We start from the raw sequence: 24535 nt of genomic DNA on the forward strand, positions 1-24535 counted from the left end.
TTAAAGTAGCCTTGGTTGCAGACCTCTGGTTCTCATTACTTGGAATATTTCTTGCCATTCTCTTCTGGCTTGGAGTGTTTCCATTGAGAAGTCAGCTGTTAGCCTTATTGGGGCTCTCTTGTATGTTATTTCCTGTTTCTCCCTTGCTGCCTTTAAGATTCTCTCTTTGTCTTGAAATTTTGCCATTTTAATTATGATGTGTCTTGAGGTGGGCCTCTTTGGGTTCCTCTTGATTGGAGCTCTCTGTGTTTCCTGGATTTGTGTGACTTTTTCTCTCATCAAATTAGGGAAGTTTTCCTTCATTACTTTTTCATATAGGTTTTCTATCCCTTGCTCTTCTTCTTCTCTTTCTGGTATCCCTATTATACGGATATTATTACGTTTCATATTGTCTTGCATTTCTCTTAATCCCTCTTCATTCTTTCGGAGCCTCTTTTCCTTTTCTTGCTCTTTCTGGGTGTTGGTTTCTACTTTGTCCTCTAACTCACTAATTCGATCTTCTGCTTCATCAGTCCTGCTTTTCATTCCTTCTACTGTGTTTCTCAGTTCAAAAATGGCATTCTTCATTTCCTCTTGGCCCTTGTTGAGATTTTCTATTTCCTTTTTCATGTTTATATAGTTTGTAGTGAGATTGTTATAGCTTCCCTCTAGTTTCTGGTAGCTCATTGTGAGTTCATTGAGCTTCCTGAGAATCATTGTTTTGAACTCAATATCTAATAGTTGAGTTGCCTCTATTTCATTTAGCATTTTTCCTGAGGCTTCCTCGTTTCCCTTCAATTGGGGGTTGTTTCTTTGTTTTCTCATTGTTCGTGGGATTCTTCTTGTTAGCCTCTGTTTCTTAAATTGATCTGTTCTGGTTCCCTGTGATTATGGTGTGAACTTCTGTGGTAGAATACTTGTGAGATTCAGTGGTGCAGTCTCCTTCGTGTGTCCTGGTGTTCACAACTTCCCCCTACTCTTTTTTGTGATAAGTTGGAGGAGTAAGGCAAAATGGTTTAAGACAGCAAGACAGTATACTATGATATTTACATTAGCAGCCAGTAAAGAAGAGATGGGATATCCTTTGGCTACTTATAGTTTTAACCGTGATCCTGCACCCCACTATCCATTTTTTAGAAAGGATGGAAAGAAGGTAAGACTCTTAATGGGGATGAGAGGATTGTTGGTTGGATTTAGAAAGCTGTGAGGCTGTGGGAGGTCAGATTCTGAGGTAGAGTTGGAATAAAGATTAATAAATAGGAGTAGTGTGTAAAAGAATAGAGACAACCCCCACAATAATATAGTTCAGGAAATTGTGAAGTGGGCTGAGATCAGGTAGGGGTGTTGAGTAGTATTTACAATTGTATGAACTAGGTCTTATTTATAGTAATATTAAAGCAACAATCTTGTGGCAGAATCTATGAGATCTAGATAACAAGAATATGAGTATAGAACCTTGAGAGGTGTACTAATGGAACACAGATGAAGCATAGTAAATTATCAACACACTGTGACTGAGATAACAGGGGGAACCTATCAAATGACAGTATAACCAGCCAAGCAAAGAAGATTATACAGAAAGAAAAAGAATACCAAAATACTATTAAAATGAAAAATGTCAGAAAAGTGAGAAAAAGAAAATACAAATTTGCAGTAACTTGCAAGCTCAAAAAAAAGGGAAAAAAAGCAGAAGATGAAGTGCAGGAGAGATAAATTTGGAGTGGAAGAAATAATACTAGGATGAATGGAAGAGAAACATAAGGGATTGAGAGATATAAAAATAATAAGAATTGAAAAATAAAAAGTCACTTAAAACACAAGATAAAATCAATCAACCAACAACAGCCAAAAAAAACAAAACAAAGCAGAACAAAACAAAAACCTCTTATTGGTTTCTAACTGGCCAGACCAGTTTTTCTGGTCTTGCTGACTTCAGCAGGCTGAGGGGCGTTTGAAATGCTTATCACTCTTCCCAGGCAAGTATCAGTAAGTCTCTCAGGTACTATCCCCAGGGCCAGCAGGGCGCTCTCCCCAGAGCCAATCTGACTTTCCCCTACAGGACCCTGGGCCCTCCCGAGCACACTCTCTGGAGCTCACTGCCATAGTCTCCCGGGCTCCGGGGCCCCGCAGGGCTCCTGCATCTTTTGGGTTTCACGATGCAAGCTTTGGGGATTGCAAGGAGACGTGCCATTCCCCCAAATTCCACTGCAACGGGCACTAAGTTCTCCAGAAGCACCCACAACTTTTCTGAATTCATGGTGCAATCTCTGGGGATCATAAAAGGGCGCACCCATCCACCAAATTTTTGAGTTTCAGGCTCTAGGAATGCTCTAAGCGCAGCATCCCTTCCAGGTTCACAACACGAGAATCAGGATTCCCAAGAGGGCATGTGCCTCCACAGTTCACCACTGCAGGCTCCAGAAACCTGAGAATGCCCCCACCCTTTCCTTGATTGGGGCTGCGGCGAGGTCTGGGTTTTCCACCGATCCACACTCCCACTGGTCTTGGGGTGCAGGCACACTTCCAGGCTGCCCTTGGTCATGCTGGCAGGAGGCTCTCACTTCTCCCAGGGCTATGGGTGGGTGCTCGCAGCCCCTGGGCCATTGTCTCCCAGTCCAACTCCCCTGTCTGTGCCTTTAAGCCACAAGGTCTCCCCTGGTGTTGCTCAACCCCCATTGTGGGTGGAGGGAGCAGCGACTCCGCTCTCCCGGGTGCCCTGAGGCAGACCTGGGAGCATTGGGCCTACACCCCCCTGGTTCCCACGCTGATCCTGGGGTCCCTGTTGTCCTGAAGCAGTCTTCTTACAGTCTGGTTTTTCAATGACCGCTATAATTTTTGATGTCCTGTTTTCAAAAATGTTTCAGTAACCTAGGCCACTTGCTCTGTTCTACTGCCAATCCGTGAGTTTCCTTCCTCTTCACAGAAGCTGAGAATCATGCTGCCTGGAGCAGAGCCACCATCTTTTTTTTTATTGTTTTTTCTTTTTATCCATTGTGACGGCCTCTGTCTTTTAATTAGTACATTGGCATTTAAAATGATTATTTATATACATTAATATCTATCATATTTATTACTGCTGAGTTTTGTTTCTTTTCTCTTTCCCTCATTTTCTACCTTAACTGATCATTGTCTAGAATTTTATTTTCTCTTCTGTTTTAGCATATCAACTATATTTCTTTTTCTAAACTTGTTAAGTGGTTGCCCTACAGTTTACAATATACATTTCCAAGTGATTCAAATCTACTTTCAAATAACACTGCACTGCTTCCTCAGTGGTGTTAGCAACTTCCAATTTCCCTAATTCCTTTCTCTGTTCCTGATAACATTTCCTCAATTCTATCACTTATTTATAAACTATAATCACTGAATAAATGATTGGTACTCTTTTTATTTTAAGCAAAGTGTTATCATATCAATTAAGAAAAGGAAAATAAAAGATTTATTTACCTTCATTTATTTCTTTTCCAATGATATTCCTTCATTTATAGATATAACCTATGTCTTTTTTCTTCTTTCTGAAGAACTCCTTTTAACATTTATTGCAAGGCAGTATTACTGGCAACAATTTCCCTTAATTTTTGTTTGAGAAAATATTTACTCCTCATTAATGTTCTTTAAAGCCTACTAATTTAGGATTTACTTTTATTTTCCCTCTAAACTCTAATGGATTTTTTCCATTACCGTTTATCACACTTATATCCCCCTCCCCTCTATATCACCCACCTGTTGTCTACCTGCATGAGTCCTTTTTCCTTTTTTCTTGATCTCTCAGTCCCCTAAAGTCCCCATAGCTATCAACCTGCTCTCTATGAGTTTGTCTCTATTTTGCTTGTTAGTTCAATTTGTTCATGAAATTCCACATATGAGTGAAATCATACAGTATTTGTCTTTCTCTGACTGGCTTATTTCACTTATCATAATGTTCTCCAGGTCCATCCAAACTGTCCAAAGGGTAAAATTTTCTTTTTTATAGCCATGTAGTATTCCATTGTGTAAATATCCCATAGTTGTTTTATCCACTCATCTACTGATGGACACTTGGGCTGCTTCCATATCTTGGCAATTGTAAATAACACTGCAATGAATATAGGGGTGCCTATGTAAGGAGTAGGGAAAAACTTAGACCATGAGAAAATAGGAACCTAGCTAGCTAGAGCCAGGAGATTACTAGGTTACTGAACAAACAATCCTGCCTTCCCGCCTTATGCAAGAATGCTTGGTTTGAAATTCCCGCGCTCGGTCTTTGTAAGCGAATTGCTAACTGCCACGTCTGCTTCTGTATAACGCTTGCTTGCCCGCCCCTATATAAGGACTTAGGTGTAAGCGCTCGGCACGTCTCTCGTTTGCAGCTCCTTGTGGACACTGTGTCGCTGGACACTTTGAGAGTTTGCCCCTGTGCAGGTTAAACTTGGCCAATAAAGTAACATCTTTGATACCCTGAAAGTCTCCGATATTTGTTCTCACGTTTGCTGGATGCTACAGCCTACATTCTTTTGAGTTAGCATTTTGGATTTCTCTAAATATATTCCAGGAAATGGTATTGCTAGGTCAAAAGGCAGATCCATTTTTCACTTTTTGAGCTCTCTCCATACTGCTTTCCATAGTGGCTACACCAGTCTCCATTCCCACAAATAGTGCAAAACGGTTCCCCTTTCACCACATCCTTGCCAACACTTGTTACTTGTTGATTTATTTAACAGCCATTCTGAAAGGTGTTCAGTGATATCTTATTGTGGTTTTAATTTGCACTTTTCTGATGGTTAGTGACATCGAGCATCTTTTCATGTCTATTGGCCATCTGGATATCCTCTGTGGAGAAATGTCTACTTGGGTTTTTTGTTCATTTTTCATTTGGTCTGTTTGTTGTTTTGGTGTAGAGTTTTATAGGTTCTGTATAAATTTTGGATATTAACTTCTTATCAGATATATGTGCAAAAATGTTCTGCCCTGGCTGGCGTAGCTCAGTGGATTGAGCTTGGGCTGTGAACCAAAGCATCGCAGGTTTGATTCCCAGTCAGGGCACATGCCTGGGTTGCAGGCCACGGCCCCCAGCAACCACACATTGATGTTTCTCTCTCTCTCTCTCTCTCTCTCTCTTTCTCTCTCCTTTCCCTCTCTAAAAAGAAGTAAATAAATTCTTTAAAAAAATGTTCTCCCTTTCTGTGGGTTGTCTTTTCATTTTAGTGACAGATTTCTTTGCTGTCCAAAAACTTTTCACTTTGATATAAGTGCAAAAAAATTTTGATAAAATCCAGCACCCATTTATCGTAAGAACTCTCAGCAAAGTTGGAATGGATGGAACAAACTTGAACTTAATTAGAGCCATATATGACAAACCCACTGGGGCATCATAGTCAATGTGCAAAAACTATAAGCCTTCCCCTTAAGACCAAGAAAAAGACAGGGATGTCTGCTTTCACCTCTCTGATTCAACATAGTACTGGAAGTCCTAGCCTCAGCAATCAGATAAGAAGAACAAATAAAAGGCATCCAAATTGGAAAGGAAGAAGTAAAACTCTCTATATTCACAGATGAGATGATACTGTGCATAGAGAACCCCAAAGATTCCACCAAGATTCTAGTAAAACTGGTCAATGAATTCAGCAAAGTGGTAGGACACAAAATTAATATCCAGAAATCAGTTGCATTTTTATACACCAGTAATGATCTATCAGAAAATGAAACTAAGAAAGCAATCCAATTTATAATTTCTCAAAAAGAATAAAATAACTAGGAATAAATCTAACCAAGCATGTAAAAGACGTGTAGTCAGAAAATTATAAGACACTGAAGAGAGACATTGAAGAAGATACAAATAAGTGGAAGCATATACCATGTTCATGGACTGGAAGAATTAATATCTTTAAAATGTCCATAATACCAAAAGCAATCTATAGATTCAATATAATTCCTATCAAGATTCCAATGATATATTTCACAGAACTAGAACAAATATTTCAAACACTTATATGGAACTACATAAGGCCCCACATAGTAACAGTGATCCTGAGAAAGCACAAAGCTGGAGAAATCACACTACCTAATATCAAGCTATGCTATAAGGCCATAGTAATCAAAACAGCATCGTACTGGCATAAAAACAGACACATACATCAGTGGAACAGAATAAAGAGCTCAGAAATACCCCATTCCTTTATAGTCAATTAATAGTTGACAGAGGAAGCATGCATGTACAATGGGCTAAAGATAGTGTATTCAATAAATGGTGTTGAAAAAATTGGACAGATACATTCAGAAAAATGACAATAGACCAACTTCTTACACCACACACAAGAATAAATTAAAAATGGATCAAAAATTTTTATGTTAGACCCAAAACCATAAAAATCCTAAAGGAAAACACAGGCAGCAAAATTTTGGACATTATTCATAACAATTTTTTGCCTGATATATCTCCCCAAGCAAGGGAAATAAAAGAAAAAATAAGCAAGTGGGAGTACTTCAAACTAAGAAGATTTTGCACAGCCAAGGAAATCATCAAAGAAATAAATGGACTATTTTTTCATGGAATGAGAGAACATATTCACAGACACATCTGATAAAGGGTTAATATTCAAAATTTATAAAGTACTTACAAAACTCAACACCAAATACAAACAAACAATTCAACTAAAAATGGGTTAAAGATCTGAATAGGCAATTCCCCAAAGAGGACATCCCGATAACCATGAGACACGTGAGAAGATACTCAATATCACTACCCGTCAGAGAAATGCAAATGAAAACTCCAATGAGATAACACCTCACACCTTTCAGAATGGCTATCATCAATTAATCAACAAACTGCAAGTGTTGGTGAGGATGTGGAGAAAGGGGAATCCTTTTCTACTATTTGTGGGACTTTGGACTGGTGTAGCCACTATGGAAAGCAGTGCGGAGAGAGCTAAAATAATTAGAAATGGGTCTGACTTTTGACCCAGTGATTCCGCTTCTGGGAATTTATCCAAAGAAATCCAAAACACTAATTTGAAAGAACATAAGCACCTCTGTGTTCATTAGAGTCTTATTTACAGCGACTAAGATATGGAAGCAACCAAGTGTCCATCAGTAGAGGAGTAGATAAAATAACTCTGGGACATTAACACAATGGAATCCTACTGGACAGTAAAAAGAGAAAACTTTACACTTTGCAACAGTATGGATGACCTGGAGAACATTATGCTAAGTAAAATAAATCAGTCAGAAAAATACAAATACCATAAAATGTCATTCACATGTGGAATCTAATGAAGAAACTGAACTAACAAGGAAAATGGTGACAGACTCATGGATGGAGAGCAGGATGACAGCATGTGAGTGGAGGTTAGGGGTGGAGAGTTGAAGCAAAAAGGAAGAAAGACTCATGGACATAGACAGCACTGTGGTGATTGCTAGGGGAAGGAGGTATAAAGGGACTAAAGGGTAATGGAAAAAACACAATAAATATTAAATAAAAATGGAAAAAAGGACTAATGAGAAAGCACATTGGAAAGTATAGTTTCATCTTTGGTTTCAAATAAGTGGTCTTAATTTTTCTTCTTATAGAAGTTTGAATCAATTAATGGTTTAGATGGGATTTAGAAGTTGGAATGAAAGAACATATTCACAGATACATCTGCTAAAGGGTTAATATTCAAAATTTATAAAGTACTTACAAAACTCAACACCAAATACAAACAAACAACCCAACTAAAAATGGGTTGTTTTCCCATCGAAACCATTAATTCTTGCAGCTTTCAGTTAAAGTCCAGTTCTTCATTTTTACAACTCTATGAAAAGTCAGTATAGATCACCTAATCTTAAATATGACATTATTCATTTAAGTCCTTGGCACAATCTCTCACTTGCAGTACTATACTAATGCTGTACTATTTTTAAAAAAATACAAGGGGAAGAAGGAAGATAAGTAAAAAATTTTCATCATCATGGAAAGGGGTAGAAAAATTATGGGGTAACAGTAGAACTCAATATGCTCCAGCAATTCCACTTCCAGGTATTTATCTGAAGAAACCAAGACACTAAATTGAAAAGACACCTGCACCCCTATGTTCTTTGCAGCATTATTTACAATAATAACCAAGACATAGAACCAACCTAAATGTCCATTGATGGATGAATGAATAAAAACATGTTTTCATTTATATGTATATATATACACATATTTTACCATATGTATGTATAGATGTATATATACCTATATTAAATAAATAAGCATATGTTAAATATAAATAAATATATTAAATATAAATATACATATATGTATATATAAATATGTATACACATATCCCATCATATATGTGTGTGTGTGTCTGTGTGATGGAATATCATTGAGCCATTAAAAAAGAATGAAATGCTGCCATTTGTGACAACATAGGTACCTCAAGGGCATCACACTAAGTGAAATAGGTCAAATAGAGGAATCCAAATAAGAAGAGCTCACTTACATGTAGAGTCTTTAAAAGTAAAAAAAATAAATAAATAAAACACCAAGCACATAGATACAGTGAAAACATTGGTGGTTCCCAAAGGCAGGGGGTGGAAGGTTGGCAAAAGGAGTAAAGGGAGTCAAAAGGCACAAACCTGCAGTTATAAAATAAATAAGTCCTGGGGGAGTAAAGCACAGCACAGCCACTATAGTTAGTAATCCTGTGCTGCTATTTAAGTTGCTAAGAGAGTAGATCCTAAAAGCTCTCATCACAAGAACAATTCTTGTAACTATGTATGGTGACAGATATTAACTAGATGTGTTGTGGTGGTCATTTTCCAAATGTATACAAATATCAAATCATTATGTTGTGCACCTGAAACTCAATTTAAAACACTGTGGTGTAGTGAGAGAATTCTACTTGGCTGTTAAAGAGAATGAACTGAAGTGACACATAGCAACCTGGAATGATCTCAAACACATAATACTGAGGTTCTTCTTAAAAACAGTTCTACAATAATTCTTTTAAAATAATAGTTATATTAATATTCACAACATTGTATGGATGGACAAAAACTGTAGTAAACAGAAAGATGTAGCCTGGAAGGATAAAAGCAAAGGTCTGACTAGTATGTCCATCAGGACATTGGAAAGATACCTCTTCAGTGTTAATCACCTATCAAGGACTAGGGCCAGTGCTAGGAACTTTGATGTAAGGCTCTTACCTCATTTAGATGTTTTGCAAACTGGTGGATTCATTTCCTCACTGTGTATTTGGTATTTAACCTATTTGTGTGCAAGATGGGACTAAGAAGAGCGTGGCCTAATTTTGTGAGAGTGAAGTAATTTGTATAAAGAGGCAAGTGTGCTGCCTGGATATAAGTGCCCAAGAAAGGTCAGCTGCTTCTGTTGGCTTGACTGTTTACTAGGCATGGTTCAGATCCCAGAAACTTGTGTGAGAGCATGATTGGAAAACACGGAGCTCAAATGCCTGTGACACTCAGATGCCTTGAAACCATAAAAGCAAGAGCCACAGCAGTCCCAGGATGAGACTTTCCAAGCCTAGTGCTGGTTCTCCCTGGTATTCAGTGCCTGAAGTCTGGCCAGCTGCCTGGCTGGGTGGGGAGAGGAGGAGGGGTGGAGAGGAACAGAGGAAGCTGGAGCAGGGCTGGCCAGGAGTAGCAGGGGGCAGGGCTGGGGGAAGTTCAGGAACAAAGTTCAGTGGGTAGGGCTTGGTGGAGTAGGGAGGGATGGTGCTGAAGGGTTTGCACTGACAGAGACAGACTGAACTTTCCTGCTTAGACCACAGAGAAGCCAGGAGTCCTAGCGATGCTCAGGGTGATGGGCTCCCTAGTGGCGGCCATCTGGAGGACATTCAATCCCAGCACTCTCCTGCTCGGTGCCATAGTCTTCCTAGTCCTTGCAAACTTCTTCAGAAGACAAAGGCTCCCAAAAAACTACCCACCAGGGCCCAGGAGTGTGCCTTTCTTTGGGAACTTCTTACGGGATTTTATGCAGCTTCATCTGTCCCTTCCAAAGGTAGGAGCAGGCTAAGGTGCTGGACCCTATGACCTGCAGGTGGAGGACCATCCCGGGACTGAGAGCAGGAGGATGGGTGGCTCTGCTGCTAATGCCAGTCCTCTGGTGAACCCCACTTTGAGCCTCATTTCCCTCAGCTGGCAGGATTCCATATGCCCTTTCTAGGGATGAAATATTGCTAACTGTTTACCATTTGTGTGCTAGGCATATTACATTCTTCAACTCACTTAATGGTATCTTGTTAAACATTATCATAACATATTATTGTAACATGATGACCTTGTCCTCTTTAATATTGGTATCCTTGAGGGGAGAAAAGCTGTACTTTCCCTCTCTCCCTCTTGAATGTTCCATTTCCCACGTGTAAAATACTAATACCACCTAAATCCTCACCACTTTTCAACTGAATTGCTCCCACCACAATGACTGAGCACCTGGGTGTTCTGCAATCATCTGTGTGGATGTAATTATGCAATATGCTAAAATGACTTTCCTCACCTCAGATTTTCTTAGCACTTCAGGATGTTTCTCCTTGACAAGTTCAGTCTCCATCAGAAGCCACATAGAACCCTTAGGACCTCTTTCCCCTTCTTTATAATAATTTCCCATCAGGGACTCCTTACTGGGCCACTCTGAAATCCTTAAAAATGTCTCCAACATCCAACACTTTCTCGACAATCCTCAACTGGTTTTCTGCCTCTCAGCACAGGTTCCTTGCTGAGAGGCAACACTGTGATACGTGGTTTTGGAAAATGAAATAAAACAGTGAAGGGTCCATAGTAACATGACTCAGCAAATGTGCAAAAAGATTAGTTCCCCTAGAAATGCCTGGAGCACTTGAAGCATGTGCCTATATACTCGAGTCTGGATGGAGAAGGTTTTATCAGTTTCTGGGAGGAACACCCAATTCGTAACTACTAACAGCATTAGTCACAGCATTTTAAAAGTAGGCTCTTAAATCTGTACCCTAGTTTAAGAAATGCATTGTTTTATTTCCAAGAATTGGGAAGTTTTCTAGTTTTCTTTTGGTTAATGAATTCCATTTTGATTCCATTATGGCCAGAGAACATACTTTGTATCATTTCAATTTTAAAAATATGCTAAGGTTGGCTTTATGGTTCAAGCTACACTCTCATGCATGCTTGCGGGGGAAAAAAGTATGCTAGTTGTACGTGGCTTTTCAACTGTGCGTTATGTCAAAGCCCCTAATCCTGGCTTTGATCAAGCATCATCTGTATTCTTCTGCTGTTGGGCAGAGTGTTTAATACATCAATTAGATGTTTATTGCTTGACTGTGTTGTTGAATTCTTCTATACCCTTTCTGACATTTTATCTATTGGTTCTACAAATTACTAGGAGAGTCATGTTGAAATCTCCAACTCTAAGTACAGGTTTGTCTATTTCTCTGTTCAGTACTGTTTATTTTTCCTTTATGCATTTGGAAGCTTGTTTACTTGGTGAATGAAGGTTATAATCATCATGTTATCTTGGTGAAGTGACTCATAAATTATTAGGTGACATCCTTCTTCATCCCTGGTGATTTTTTTTTTTTTTTTGCCTGGACTTTACCTTATGTGATATAATGTAGTCAATGCAGCTCTTTTTTTTTAGTATTTGCATGGTGTATGCTTCTCCATTTTTTCACTTTTATCCTATTTCCATCATTACATTTGAAATGAGATTCTTATAGACAGCACATACGTGGGTCATCTTTTTCTTTTGTCAATCTCTTTTAATTGCTGAATTTAGATAATTTGTATTTAATGTAATTATTGATATGTTGAAACATAAGTCTGCCATTTTATTTTTTTCTGTTTCTTATTTTTCATTGCTGATCTTCTTTCCTGTTTTCCTGTGGGTCACTTAAACATTTTTTTAAGATTATATTTTATTTTAATGTTTTGAGTATATCTCTTTGTATTTTGTTTTAAGTGGTTGCTCTAGAGATTGGAATTTGCATACTTAGCTTATTGCAGTTTCTGAGCCTCAACGTTTTACCACTTCAAGTGGAGTATAGGTAACTTATGACAGTTTGGGTCTCCTTAGCCTCCATGTTTTATAATATAAATGTCTTAAATATTACCTCTACAGACATCGAGAACCACATCAGACAATATTATAATTTTCCTTCTAATTGTGTAACACAGTTTTTTTTAATTCAAGAGGAACAGAATAGTTTAAGTTTTGCTATTTATTTACCTCTTTCTGTTGCTCTTTCTCCATTCCCAGTGTTCTAAGTTTTTTACCATGACTACTCCTTATATCTCAAAAACTTCTAAAATCATTCTTTTAGTGCTGGTTTGCTAAAAACAAAAACAAAAACAAAAACATTTCCTACCCTTTCATTCATCTAATAATATATTTCACCTTCCTTTCTGCAGTGCATTTGTAGCGGATATAGAACTGTAGGTCTACAGTTTCTTTCATTCAACACTTTTAACTGTTGTACCACTTATTTCAGGCTTCCATGTATTCTGACGAGACATCTGCTATCATTTAAATTGTTGTATCCCATGAGCAATGAGTTGTTCTTCTCTGCCTGCTTTCAAGAACTTTTTATTTGTTTTCACTTTTCACAGATTTGATTATTATATCTCTGGGTCTGAATTCTTTGTGTTTATTGGGTTCACTGAGATTCTTGAATCTCTAGGTTTGTCTATTACCAAATCTGAGAAATTTTTAGCCACTATTTCCTCACATATTTTTTCAACTCCACATGAATTTTTCTCTATTTCTGGAACTCTTGGACAGTGATGGCACAAGTATTAGGTCTTTTGTTATTCTAACACAGTTTCCCGGGTCTCAGTTTTCTCTTCTGTTTTTCCAAATTTTCTATTGATCTGTCTTCAATTTGAGTGATTCATCTGTCATTACCCCTCAGCAAATGAGGTAATGAGTTACTCTAATTAATGAGTACTCTACAAATGAGTTACTCTATTGACTATTTTTTTTGTTTGTTTAGATTATTGTACTTTTCACTTCTAAAATTTCTCTTTGGTTCTTATGTATGTTTCCTTTTTCTTTGTTAAGAATTCTTACTTTTAGCCCTGGCTGGCGTAGCTCAGTGGATTGAGCGCGGGCTGGGAACCAAAGTGTCCCAGGTTCAATTCCCAGCCAGGGTACATGCCTGGGTTGCAGGCCATAACCCCCAGCAACAGCACATTGGCGTTTCTCTCTCTATATATATATCTCCCTCCCTTCCCTCTCTAAAAATAAATAAATAAATAAAATCTTTAAATAAAAAAAGAAAAAAAATGTTTCTTTAAAAAAGAATTCTTACTTTTTAATTTTTGAGAGTGTTTATATTTGTTTCCCAAAACATTTACAATAGGTTTTAAAATATTTATCCTAGCCCTGGCTGGCGTAGCTCAGTGGATTGAACATGGGCTGGGAACCGAAGTGTCCCAGGTTCGATTCTCAGCTAGTGTACATTCCTGGGTTGCAGGCCAGAACTCCCAGCAACCACACATTGATGTTTCTCTCTCTCTCTCTCTCTCTCCCCCCCCTTCCCTCTCTAGAAATAAATAAATAAAATCTTTAAAAAAATATTTATCCTATAATTCCAACATCTGTATCATCTCAGTATTGGTGTCTACTCACTGAAGTTGAGATTTTCTGTATTCTTGGTAAGCTGAATAATTTTGGACTGTATCCTGGATAATTTGTGTATGATGTTATATGACTCGATACCATGTAAATCTTTTATTTTGTCAGGTTATCACTGGGTTTATGGTCAGAATTATCACATTTGTGGATTGTGGTTCAAATGTCAACTTAAGTTCTAAAACCTCTGCAGTGCTATCCTGATCTTCCCTCTCTCTCTCTGCTACACACACACAATGTGTTGCTTAAAGGAACCCCAACAGGACTCCATCCTCCATTCTCATCAGGCTAAAAAGAATGAGGGTAGGGACAATGAGGATGGCTAGGGTAGAGTGTTCCTTACTGTGGGGGAAGTTGAAGTCAGAGATCTACCCTGATCTGCTCCATGGGAAGGGACACCTCCTTATTTCTGGACAAGAATAGAAATCAGGGGTTCATGGGCCCCAGGGGACTGGTGAACTCCTAAATCTGCATACATAATTATACATGCATACAGTACTCTACTGTAGAGTACATCCATGACATACACTAAATTTCCAAAGAATTCTATGACAAAAAGTTAAGAGGTACTGTTATTAAATTTTATTTCTTATTTCCTTAAGTTTCTTTTTTTCTTTTCATTTATTGGATGAAATACTTTCTAACTATAAAAGTAACAGACACACTTTGAGATGGTATAAAATACAGCTCAGGGAATGAGAAAGAATCTTCCCTCTCCTTGCACCCACAACCCCAACACACACGCACACAATCACACACACACACACACACACACACACACACACACACACACACACCAGCTGTCAGTAATACCTCCATAGGACTTTGGTCTGTATCTTTTCATATTCCGGTATAATAAAAATAACATGATACCCATTTGTAACATTTTATTTGGGCTTCTACATATCAATAAATTAAAATTGAACTTCTGATACAGCAAATTATTTTAAAAACATAAACAGAAAAAATTTCAAAATGCAACATTGATATTGCCAGAAAGGTGTTAAACCTCAGTAAAACACATAAAAGACCTCTTTTGTCTATTGGAATGATAGGCACACGTTTGCACGCATGTGCACCCACACTGCTCAGTGCTGGTGGGAGTTCAGAGGAGCAGGCCCTCCCACCTACAGCTGGTGGGATTGAGAATTAGTACTCTCTTCCTCTTTTTAATTTCATTTCTTTGTTTCTTTGTCCTGATGGTTCTGGAGTTTAAGTACGTAGAGCAAGTAGAATCTCACTCAATTCTTTTATCACTAACCTTCCACTTGTAATTGTTTTTTCTTCTAAATATTTCTTTTGCTCCACCTATTTAATTCTACATTTGAAATTTGCATCCCTCATTTGAATTTCCTCTCTCTTACTACTGTATTTGCCCCTCATAGAGCTCCTCTGTTAATGCTTTTCTCTTTATTTTTTTATGTTCTTTCTCAACTGTAAGCCTGTGTTACCCTTTTCAACCACCTTATTTTAACCACATTCCTTCCTTTACTGACTGGTTTTTAAATGACTTGTTTAATGTTATACATTAAAAAGTATGGCCTATCTTACAAAGTCTTCTGAGATTCCCTCTGAGTCATACATTTATTTCCAAGTACAGCAATTACCACAATGACCAGTACAGTATATTCAACAGTTGTTGGGTATCACCAGGGCTTCAGGGGGTCCTGTGACCTATCCATGTTTACACAGCTCATCATACCATAAAAGTTTCTCATCCAGTAATCTTGGAGTATTCATGTACATGGACATAGCACTGGTAGAGATGGGAGTCTGAAAAAATTCATTTCAGTAAATACTAATGATGTGCTGACTCCCTCCCAAGTACTGGCTGAGAATCTAGGTGGTCTTTGAGCTTAATATGAGATTTTCAGCTGTTCTAAAAACATCCTTATTGAATATTCTAAAGTAGTCAAGAAACCCTTCTTGTAAAGCCTAAGAAGTTTATCCCAGTGTTCAACAAGATATCCCTGTAGTTTCTTACCAGCAGACCAGCTAGAGATGGAATCTGGGCTCTGCCCTTTCTAGCAAGACAGGGCATGCTGTGCTAGAGATGAACACAGACTGATGGAAGACTCTGGCCTGAAAAATCCACAAGGATTGAGTTCAGTCTCGATTTTTTAAAATTAATTTTTATTGCATTTCCCATTACTATTTATCCCCCTTATGCCCTCTTACGCCTCCACAGATCGACCCTGATCACCACACTGTTGTCCATGCCCAAGCATCCTTTTTTCTTTTTCTTGATTCATCCGCCCATTAACCACCCACCGAAGCAGTCATCCATAGCTTTGTCTATGAGGCTGTCTCTATTTTGCTTGTTAGTTCAGTTTGTTCATTGGATGCCACATATAAGTGAAATCATATGGTACTTGTCTTTCTCTGATTGACTTATTTCACTTAGCATAATATTTTCTAGGTCCATCCATGCTGTTGCAAAGGGTAGAGTTTTCTTCCTTTGTATGGCTGAGTAGTATTTCATTTTGTAAATATATTGTGGGAGATGGGTGGTGGAATGTGACCAAATCCATTATACTTGCTTCAATGGGCCTGATGGGGTCCAGGGAAATAAGGTGCACATGGGGGAGCATGAGTGCTTGGAAATCATGGAGACAAGGCCCCAGACACCTGGAGGAAACAGACCACTCCTATTAGATCCACTGCCTGCAGCTACACATGCCCAGCAGACCAGAGGCAGGGCCAGGCTTTACCAAGAGCCCTCCCTCTCTTGAATAGGCAGGTCAGAAAAGACTTTGATGGGTGACCACTCCTTGTCATTTAATCTGTCCTGTACATACCTGCACCTTTGTGCATATTCATGACACACCCACATACTCTTCCATTCTCCCCTCTGCCCCTCTCTCACTCTCACTTTCACTCTCTTGCTCTCACTAAAGTCAAAGGACCCCACTAAACTCTAAGGTCCTGGGACCACCTCAGATGCACATTCTTTGCCTTGAATCTTACACAATGCCTGCAAAATCCTTCCACTACTCAATAGCTTTCTCACCTTGACTACATTACTTTAGCTATGACTCATTTTCCTTTTCTGAAAGACAAGGGAAATCATTACTATTGTAGGGTATTGTGAGATTGAATTAGATAAAACATGAAAGATGCTTAATATGGTACCCAGTGGCTGGGTCCATCTGTGACCAGAAGTGCCTTCCTCCCACACATCCCTGGGGTCTGGTCCTGTCTTTCACCACAGAGCACATTCATTACTCAAGAGACTCTAGTGGCTGTGCACCAGGTACCAAAAAACAAACTGCCTTTCTCATCGCTTCTCTCATTCTTCTTCACAGAACCACTTGATGAAAGGGCCATATTCTGCCTTTTCTAGCTGGGGATGTGAGGCTCAAAAAAATGAGGCAATTTTCTCAAGAGCCCACAGCCAGTGAACTATAGAGTTACCATTCACACACAGCTCCAGAGCTAGAGTGCTTTTCCTCACCACTGGTCCCAGCCCTGGAATGCATTCTCTGTCTTCCAGAGCACATGTTGAGAAAAGGGACTTCTCTTTTGTTTAAAAAGATATGATTTAGTAAGAAATCCGTGCTTGCTATTCCAGACTTACACTGCACAGATGTCAGCCTTCTTTGTGAGCCACAGGTGCTGAATTCTGTTCACTAGACTCTAAGACGCTTGAGGTTAGAGACTTTGTTTATTTTATTATAGTTCCATCTTCATAACTCGTTTTCAGGACAGTGGAAGATGCTCACTCAATTCCTACAGGTTGAAGAACTGATAAAATGATTTATAAGGGATGTACATGTCCTATAGTGAACTAAATCCCAGTGTAGTTGAGAAGAGAATAAAACAGGGGGAAACATTCCTGTCAGCTCAAAGAGAGCACACACCCTTGCTCTCAATATAAGCCCTCCAGCTACACACTCCTTTCTTGGACACACAAAGGTGTGCACATTCACATCTGACTATTTATTTTTCAGTATGTGAAGAAATATGGGAACATTTTCATCATGGAGTTTGGTGTCTGGCCTATAGTTGTTGTAACTGGATTGCCATTAATCAAAGAGGCCCTTGTCCACCAGGGCCACAAGTTTGTTGACCGCCCCATAATCCCCGTTCGAGAACGGATCTTCAAGAAAAACGGTAAGTTTCTTGACCAATGTCAGATGTGTATGTTTAATAATTCTAAGGTCTGTTAATGGTGCCTCTGAGACTAGACCTCTCCAGCACACCCTAGAGACCACGCCCATTATAAAACTGCTGCCTTTAGTGGAAGCTTGATGTTCTCATTTCCCTAAAAAGGCTGCCTTCCTGAGGATTGTGCTGGGTCAGCCCCAATGTCAGGGAGTTAGAATAAACTCCGTCTCCTGTGTGAACTCATTCTGCATGCTTTGAAAAACAAGTGACCAGGCTTTGATAAACAATGCAGCATTCCATGATGCACTGAGAGCCAATACTTTCTTTTTCTGGTCTCCCATTGCAGATCTCTTCCACTAGGATAAGGGATGTGGATCTGCTTCCTTCTGTTGGTTTTGTCATTTCTGCTCAACTGTAGGTCCCTATGCTTCATCATTAAGGCTGTGTCCACAGGCTATCTCAAGCCTTCCAGTATACATTGGAACAGTATGGCATGAACAGTTTAAATTATCATTAAATAAACTTAAACATTTAAAAATCTAAATGAAAAACTCAAATTTATTACTCTACCAAAGCATAATTTTTTCAGATGCGTCCCCTTCCTCTTTCAAATATTTTATCTGCTAACTCTACATCCATCTACTCTATTATCTGCAATGTGAAGCACAGTGCTTAACACCAGCAATAAAACAATGAGTAGGACAGATACAATCCATGTTCTTCTGTAAGTCAAGTTCTAGTCAGAGAGAAAGACTATTATCTAACTGTAATGATTTAAAGTTGTTTGTAGATATGTGCAGAATGTACTTATTAGGGTAATCTAATCTAGTCCTAGGATTCAGGAAAAACTAATGTAAGTGACAAACAATTTAATCAAGTAAAGAGGCAATCAGGCAGAGGGAATAGAATACAAAAAGTTCCAGAGGTGAGAAGAAGCACAGTGAACTTGAGGAAATGAAAAAGTGGCCAATGCGGCAAGAACAGAGATCAAATGGAATAATTAAATGCAGATGAAGCTGGGGAGCTTGTCTAGGAATAGTTTATGCAAGGATTGGATAAGGATGTTGGGTTTTATCCTAAAACAAGGAAGCTCTTAAATGGTTTTCAGTAGAGAGAGGAATCATCATATAAACATTGTACATTTTAAAAACTTGCTTTGGTTGCAATGTAGTGACTGAAATAAAGGAAGAAACAGACTGTTGCAGCATTTTAGGGTAGAGAAGGTGATAGCTTGGACTAGGAAGGTAGCAAGATAAGACAGTACACTAGGTTACCCTGGGACAGTGGCCGTGAAAATACATGGATTCAAGATATTCAGGAGATAAATCCAGTAGGATGTGATGACCTAGAAGAAGAGGGAATAGAGGGAGAAGGAAGTGTTTAAATAGACATCCAAATAAGTATATGGATGGAAAGAAGGGTGTTTGGGAGACAAGGAAAGTTTGGCTTGGGTGGGGAGTTGTATGGAGAACAGCATAAATTCCATCACAGTGATGCTGAGTTTGTTTTGAAGTTGGTGAAGTCAAGCAGACAGTCATATATCTGTGTGTGGAGCTCAGAGATAGAAATAGAAGGTCACTATCAATAAATGCTATTTAAATGTTTAGGTGTGAGATTTTCCAGAAATGGAGTATAGGAGAAGGAGAGAAGACCTTCTCTCAAAGAACGCCATCATTTCAGAACTGGGTACAAGATGAACTGGCTAGAGATATGGGAAGTTCTCTGTTTTCAGAGAACTTGAAAAAAAAAATCTGGGAAGTGTGGTGTCCTGAACACCATTGGAAAAGAGTGTTTCAAGAAAAAAGTGTCTCATGTTGCTGAAAAACCAAGTAAGATGAGGTTAAAAAGCAACCCTCGATTTGAGAGCAAGGAGGGCCATTTCACTGAGAGAGTAGAGCCAAAGCCAGACATTAAAAGGAATTGAAGAGTGCTCTAGAAGTGAAGAAAGGAAAGGGGTGTGGCCTTACCCATGTTATACATGAAATGATGGTATGTTGAACACACCAAGATGCTGTCTTTTCCTTTGCCTGCATGGGATATTCTATTGCCTCTGCTTTCTTCAGTAATTTTGTAGGAGGGTGCAGCCAAAGGGTCCCCAAAAGAAGGATTTGTAATGAAGTTCAGAACTCAAGGTGTCCAGGAAATATTAGAAAAATATATAGAATGTCCTCACCCTCCACCCCAGGGGAAGGGACAAGTGAAGCAGGGCCATTGAGAGCTGTTTTGCATAGCAACAGCCTTGCAGCTACCCTCTGGCGTGGTCGTGGTCATTTGGCGTATCTATAACCTTTGACTAGTCACATAGATATGTTAAGTAGCTGTGATCAGCTCTAAGCCAGGGGAATGGAAGTAACTTCCCCACCCAGATGTAACTGGGGGGGGGGCGGGGGGCAGGTGCCCTGAGTTACAGCGCCTGCGTGAGAGCTCAGAGAGGATTGGCTCCAGGACGTTGGGCCACACCTGCCCAGACTCATGATGGCAGCCCAGTAAAGCTGGAAGGATAGGAGTTCTGGCGTGTGAGGCCGAGTGTGGGAGGAGTTGGAGGTGGGGCTGCAGAGGAGGATTGGCCGCGGGGATTTAAAACCCAGACTTGGAGACTATTGAGAGAGAACCGTGCAGCTGTGGCAGTGCAGGGAGGATCGCAGCCATTGAGAAGAGAGAACCATGCGGCTTCAGCAGAGTGGGGACTCCCGCAGCCGTGCAGACACCGTCTGGGATGCAGCCGCCTGCAGCTCCTCTACCAGCCGGCTCTGCAGCCGCAGCCACGAGAAGGGGCCACCAGTAAGTGACTCGGGAGCACCGGGTCACTGCCCGGCCGCCGCAGTCACCGCCAGGCCTCCGCAAGCTGCGCCCGCGCTCTCACCGCTCTCGGGCTCAGCTAACCTTGCAGCCACCTGCTCTGGCCAGGACACAATGAGCTCCGCGCTAGCCCTCTCGGTGCCACTGCTGCTGCTGCTGCTGCTGCCGCCGCCACCGCCGCCGCCGCTACCGCCCTCGCTTTCCCAGAAAAGGGGGATCACCCCCACGCCCTCGCAGCCATGAGAAGAATCACCATGCGTCTTTAGCTGGAGATCCTGGCAACACATCCAGTGGTGAGGTGAACTAAGGAAGGCCTGCCAGCTGAGCACAAATTACTAGGAAAAAACGAGAGCTGCCTAAGCCACGGACTTCTATTTCTTTTCCTGAGATACGGTACCCCAGACTGGGCAAAGGGGGGAAGGAAAGACTGTGTGTGTTTGTGGGTGTTTCAAGGGACTTTGGGATTTTAACAAAGACATTAAGTCATTACTTTTAGTCTGTATAACTTGAATAAATAACTTTTATAATAACTTTAAATAATTTTTTAAACAACTTTTCTTTTTCACCAATCTCTAGCATGGAGAGCTATAATTCTCTGGCTTAGAGAAAGGTGAACCTAGTACAGGGGGACCCCAGGAGAAATGGGGATCAATTCAGTAGCATTGTGGGACCCTCTTACCTGGTGGCCAATCGGGGAGGATCATGGGAAACCAAATGTGCAGTAGCTTTAAAGTAATGCAACTACTTGTATATACTCAGTAAAAGCCCACCAAAACTAGCCAGGAAGGATCCTCCCTATAAGAATAGAGTCCCTCCAGCCCATGAAGTCAATCTCTGCTTGGAGTTGGCCTGCTCCCATGTTCTCTTCCATGAACTCTGGGTGTTCGGTTCAATTCTTTGTCCCGATCACTAAGAACCTGGTTACCTGTGCCCACCTGTGACAATTTCTTCATTTTTGAAGGTTAAGTGTAGATGGGACCTCTCCTCTAAGACCCATTAAAGCCTTGCCTCTTTACAAATATGGATTTTCTTACCTATGGGTGCTTTCTTAGTGTATAGCATGACATAAACACGTAAATATAGCTATGTGACTAGTAATGAAAGCATGGGCTTTACAGTCAGGCATACATGAATTTGAATGCCCACTCAGATGCTTACTACCCTGTGTGTGTCTTTGCAAACTTTACTTTTTCCCTTTTACTTCAGTTTTTTTCATCAGCAAAGTTGGAAAGGGGTTGATAGTTGTATTTACCTCCCAGAGTTTCTGTGAGTACTAAATTACATAATGCATAAAAAATACTAACGTGTTTGTTATTTCCACCAACCAGTGCATGGGAGCAATTATATTCATTGCTCTGGGATGATGGATCTGAATACTGCCCAACTGCCTAATGACCTTTTCCTTTCTACAGTCTCATAGAAATTCCCATACCATATGTTGGCTTTCTTTTCATAATGCTGGCTTTCCTTTTGTCAGGATTGACCCTGTCCAGTGGCCAGATATGGAAGGAGCAAAGAAGGTTCACCCTGACAACACTAAGGGACTTTGGTTTAGGAAAGAAGAGCTTAGAGGAGCGCATACAGGAGGAGGTCCATCACCTGGCGCTGGCAATAGAGGAGGAGAAGGGTGAGTGTCCTCCTCTAGGACATGTGCAGGAGACTGTGGCTCTTTCATTCACTGAACAGATACTTCCTCAGTACTTACATGCTTGTCCTGTGCCCAGCACTGATGCGTGGGTCACCGGCCAGCAGTGATCACAGAACGCTGTGGATGGCTCGACGAAAACACGTGAGAAAAAAACATGCACAGAGACAAACTAGTTTCTGTGGAGAAGTAGGGACTAAATGGCCACCCCCTCTAGTGAGGAGCATGCTGATTTACCATCCACACCTGCTTTTATTTGGCTCATTTTGCATAATAATTCAGGTAAAGTACAGTACTCATTAGGGGGAAGTAAGGAACCATAGAAAACAAAGAACTCTGCCAGTCTATTTTGAGTCGGGGTCAAAGAGCTATAAGACTTTGAGGAACAAACTAACTTCCTCCTAGGACCCTTCTCATTCAACTGAGAGCATTCTAAACAAAGAAGGTTTCACAGTAATTTACATATTCTTTCTTAGGCCTGATCACCTGGGGAATACACCCTTTTCAGCACAGAGCTGCACCACCCAGTCATTGTTTCAGGCTTAGGTGGAGCACAGGAAGTAAGGCAACCAAGAGATACGGATATTTTCTCCCAGACCATGAGAACTCAGGCTATATCAAAGCCGAGGAGCGAGGGTCCGTCACCCCCTTTTGCTGCAGCCCCCCAAGTCCTTCTTTTGGGGGACCTCCCAAGTTATCGTGCCTGTCTTAGGTTGTTCCCCCCTTGGGGAATCTTACCCGTCTTTGGCTAACCGACCAAGCTTTTTGGGGTTCAGTTATGAATGAAGCAGCAGAAATAGCACTCCTGCCAGGGAGATAAGCTTTTGTCTCCTTACTGGCTTACGGTTCCAAGGGCGTTCCCTTAGCCTTAGCCTAGGTGGGGGTTTCAGCTTCTGATACCAGTCAGGGCGGTTCCCAACACAGCACTGTATTGGGCCCTGAGGATATAACCAAACAACTAACCATGACCCTGCCCTCAGGGAGCTCTAGAATTAAGCACAAGAAGAAGGGCATTAAACACATTATTGATTTTAAACCCCAGTCATCAGTTTGACTTCCTAGGCACTGAGTGACTCCTTGCTGTATGTCTGACCCAGTCTAGGGTGCTGTGGCCACCGCCTCAGGTGTGTTTCTGTCCTCAGGATGTCATATGTCATGTAGACTCTCAGTAGAAAACAGAAGCAAACCAGTCTGAAGGATCTACCTTTTCTTCCACCTCCAGGACAGCCTTTTAATCCTCACTTCAAGATCAACAATGCAGTTTCCAATATTATTTCCTCCATCACCTTTGGGGAGTGCTTTGAGTACCAGGATGATCAGTTTCAAGAAATGCTGAAGTTGATAGATGAGGTCGTACACCTAGAGGCGTCAGTGTGGGCCCACGTAAGGGTTTCTCTTTTCATTTCTTGGTTAATGATGCTGGGGCTGATGTTGGGCACGGGTTTTTTTAGTCTACAATGTAATCCTTTAAAATTGACTTCAACACAATCTTATTTGAAATCAACCTGTTACTATAGTGTTTTACATAATGTAATTAAGTACATGTTGTATGCAAAGAACATTTTCAGTCTTCACATGAAACAGTGAACTTCACATGCCATACACCTGTGCTCTTATCTTTTTTAATTAAAAAGGTCAGGAGTGCCCTTGTGTTTGAGTTCCCCCATCCATGTCCCTCTCTAACTCTGAAATTTCTAAAGGGATAAGAATAGCCACCTCAGACCTCCTGTCTCAGAACTTTTCTTCTGTGCTTGGTTTCCCCTGGGCATCCTGTTTTGTGATTCATTTGTATTAGTTGCTGTTTTTGAAAATTCTGGATAGTACTCCATTTTATGGGTATGCCACTGTTTACCACTCTCTTCTCTATTGAGAGACACTTGGGTTATTTCCAGGTTTTAAATGTTAGAAGTAAAGCTGCATGAACAATCTAGTACAATTGTTCCTGTGGATACATCCATTTATTTCTCTTCCATATATGAACCTCAACATTAAAGATGCCAGGTTTCCAATGCTACTTCCCTGTTTGCATGCCCATCAGCAGGGTATCATCAGTCTTCGAATTCCATAGGGTAAAGGCATTTGGGATTCAAACCTTGCCCCTACCTTGGTGGGCCCTGCACTCCATTTTTGTCCTGGGGTGTTCTGAGTCTGTCAAGAACTCTGTGAAGCTTCTTGGTCTCTCAGCCACTGTTCTGGGTTTGGAAGGCATGTCTAAGTAAAAATCAGCCCAAAGTCTTAAGGTAGCCTCTCTGGTATCTAGAAACAGGTTTATTTTTATGTATTCCTGATAAGCATCTTTGCCTGCACCTCTATGGCCCATCACACCAGAGTGGATAAAGATGTTAGTGTCAGTCCTGGCACATGCAAATGCCATAATGAATGTGAGCTTTAATTTTTATTATTGTTGTCAAAGTTATGTTTGAATTCCTTGTTCTCAC

At 40.3% G+C, this 24535-nt stretch overlaps 1 pseudogene; it reads left to right on the forward strand.

Moving 5' to 3' along the window:
- The first annotated feature begins 9733 nt into the window (after positions 1 to 9733).
- Positions 9734 to 24535, forward strand: part of LOC123831710 — a 28306-nt pseudogene continuing 13504 nt past the window's right edge.

This window comes from Phyllostomus hastatus, unplaced genomic scaffold (genome assembly GCF_019186645.2).
Source record: "Phyllostomus hastatus isolate PE091 unplaced genomic scaffold, TTU_PhHast_1.1 phas_contig_147, whole genome shotgun sequence".
Taxonomy (NCBI): Eukaryota; Metazoa; Chordata; class Mammalia; order Chiroptera; family Phyllostomidae; genus Phyllostomus; species Phyllostomus hastatus.